General features: G+C 42.2%; 1 long non-coding RNA gene across 1 annotated transcript; it reads left to right on the top strand.

Annotated features, from left to right (window-relative positions):
- Positions 1–558, top strand: LOC109130963 (uncharacterized). Its single transcript, XR_002036721.2, has 3 exons — positions 1–162; positions 345–438; positions 519–558. It is a non-coding gene; the product is annotated as an uncharacterized LOC109130963 (long non-coding RNA).
- Positions 559–2,570: the final 2,012 nt, after the last annotated feature.

The following is a 2,570-nucleotide window of genomic DNA, read 5'->3' as shown; positions in this document are numbered from 1 at the left end:
AAACATGCTTCGTCTGACTTATTTTCGGTCCCAATTGATACCCCTCCTGAGTTGGTCTTCAGGTGTAAGAGTGCACCTAAAATGCTTGTCATATTAAACCCTAGGTCAGGGCATGGACGATCTATCAAAGTTTTCCACAATATAGTGGAACCAATTTTCAAGGTACTATTTCCAACATCAACATAACTTTCCACTTTTAGGTACTAATAGAACTTAGGTTTTATATGAAATTGTCTACATATTCTATACTCTGGAGAACATTTCCAATTATCTAACCCCATTTTGCATTTTTCATAAAAATATTATGTTCTTCTTACCTTGGGTGTAATTTTGTAAACTGTCAGCTGGCCGGGATTAAGTTGGAGGTAGTCAAGACAACTAAAGCAGGCCATGCGAGAGAGTTGGCTTCCACTGTCGATATTAACTTGTGCTCAGACGGTTGGTACCACTGCTTCTAATATGCATATTTTTATCTTACGTATTTACTGTTACTTATGAGATCTTAATGATTCTTCTAGGTATAATTTGTGTTGGAGGCGATGGAATCATCAATGAGGTGTGATAGTCAGCCTTCCTAAACTATGCTCACTTTTTTTTTGTCCATTTTCAAATGGCGGTGGCTCAGGGTTTTCCGGTGGTCTCCGTCGGAAGAAAGATGAATAAGTATAGGAGAATGGACTCCGACGCGGATGAATCGCAGACTCATCTTGAAGCAGAGGCAAGAAACAGCAGAACCAGAAAATACGTTATGGCTTGTGCTTTTTTTGCGTCGTTGAACAATGTTCTTCTCGGCTACAGTGAGACTTTTACATATATATATATATATATATATATATATATATATATACAACCAATTCAATTCTTCTTCTTCTTCTTCTTCATCTTCTTCTTCTATACTTTTGTTAAAAGGTGTGTCCTCTGTTTTTGGTATATGTCAGATGTTAGGGTAATGAGTGGTGCGATGTTGTTCATTCAGCAGGATCATAAAATAACGGACGTGCAGATTGAAGTACTCATTGGAAGCCTCAACATCATTTCTCTCTTCGGAAGCTTAGCCGGTGGTAGGACTTCCGACTCCATCGATAGGAAATGGACCATGGCTTTGGTTGCTCTTGTCTTCTAGACCGGTGCTGCAGTGATGGCTGTGACTCCGTCCTTCGAGGTCTTGATAATCGGAAGAACTTTTGTCGGCATTGGGATTGGGCTTGGTGTCATGATCGCGCCTGTCTACATCGCCGAGATATCCCCAACTGTAGCAAGAGGCTTTTTCACGTCGTTCCCTGATATCTTCATAAACTTAGGGATCTTACTTCGCTATGCCTCCAACTACGCCTTCTCGGGCTTTTCTGTGCACATCAGCTGGAGGATCATTGTAGTGACCCGTGCTAAAAGTAAAAATCCAAAGTCAAATTTCATCGGACCAAGGGAGTTGGGAAGACAAAGGAGGCCAAATAAGGAAAGACCGTCCAGACAGAAGAAGAAAGGGCCGAGAAATTGGCGATGGTAACGTACCACGTACTACATACCATGTACAGTACCGCATACCATGGACTGTACCATGTACCGCAAGTTCATCCGTGACCATACCATGATCCAACCGTTGACCGTACACCGTCCGTTGACCCGTATGCCGTACCGTTGACTTTGACGCAGAACTGCAACCTAGAATTTTTGAATGTCCGTGTGGAGCGCGTGAAGGAGGAGATTCATCTCCCCTTGATGGTCCAATGAAATTGCATGCAAGAAAGTGGATACATAATCATTACTTTTCTTAAAAAGTGACCAATGAGATTTCATGCAAAAAGAAGTGAGAGACATAATCATTTTGCCTTCTTAAGAAATGGCCAATGGAGTTTCATGCAAGAAGAAAGGAGAGACAAGGAGAGATTCCTTCCACCAACTCATGCTCGATTTCTCCAAGTGTTCAGCATGCAAGTTTTCTCTCTTGCCATTCACCCACCCAAGGAGAAAGGAGAGAAGGCATTTGTTCCACATGCATTGGCGAGTGCCACCACCCAACTTATCTATATAAAGAAGCCCTCCCTTTCTCATTTTCGCAAAGTAAAGAAGAAATAAGAGGAAAGAGGGAAAGGAGAGAATGGGAGAAAGGAAAGAAAAAAAGAGTGAAGGAAGAGCAAGACAAAAATTCACACTCTCCGCTATAAATAGAGCCCCTTAGGAAGCCGTTTTCGTTTGCCTTCCACCCTTAGAAAAGAGTTAGAGAGAACTTAGAGAGTGAGAAAGAGAGAGAGTTCCGGGAAGAGTTTTTCTGTCCTGCGTGTCCTTAGCTGCGTCCGTCTAGCGTTAGCCAAGGCCGCATTCCGCGTCTATAGCCGTGTGTCGCCGTAGGATCTGTTCGCGTCCAGTCCTTGCTAGTTAGCATTATGATTCCGAGTAGATCCAAGACCAGGTGAGTCTCAAAGCATGTGATATGGTACATGATATGTTGGGTTATTGGGTGTTTTTCCTTAAGTTTTGTGTGATAGACTTATGCGTTTAGGTTTTTTGGGTAGTGTTGAGTTTGATTAGGATTTTTGTGTTAAATCTAGGCATTATTGGGTAGATTCATT

This window comes from Camelina sativa, chromosome 19 (assembly GCF_030686135.1).
Source record: "Camelina sativa cultivar CO46 ecotype springtype chromosome 19, ASM3068613v1".
Lineage (NCBI taxonomy): Eukaryota > Viridiplantae > Streptophyta > Magnoliopsida > Brassicales > Brassicaceae > Camelina > Camelina sativa.
Note: the sequence above shows the minus strand (reverse complement) of the source record. Positions and strands in the feature narration are given on the sequence as shown.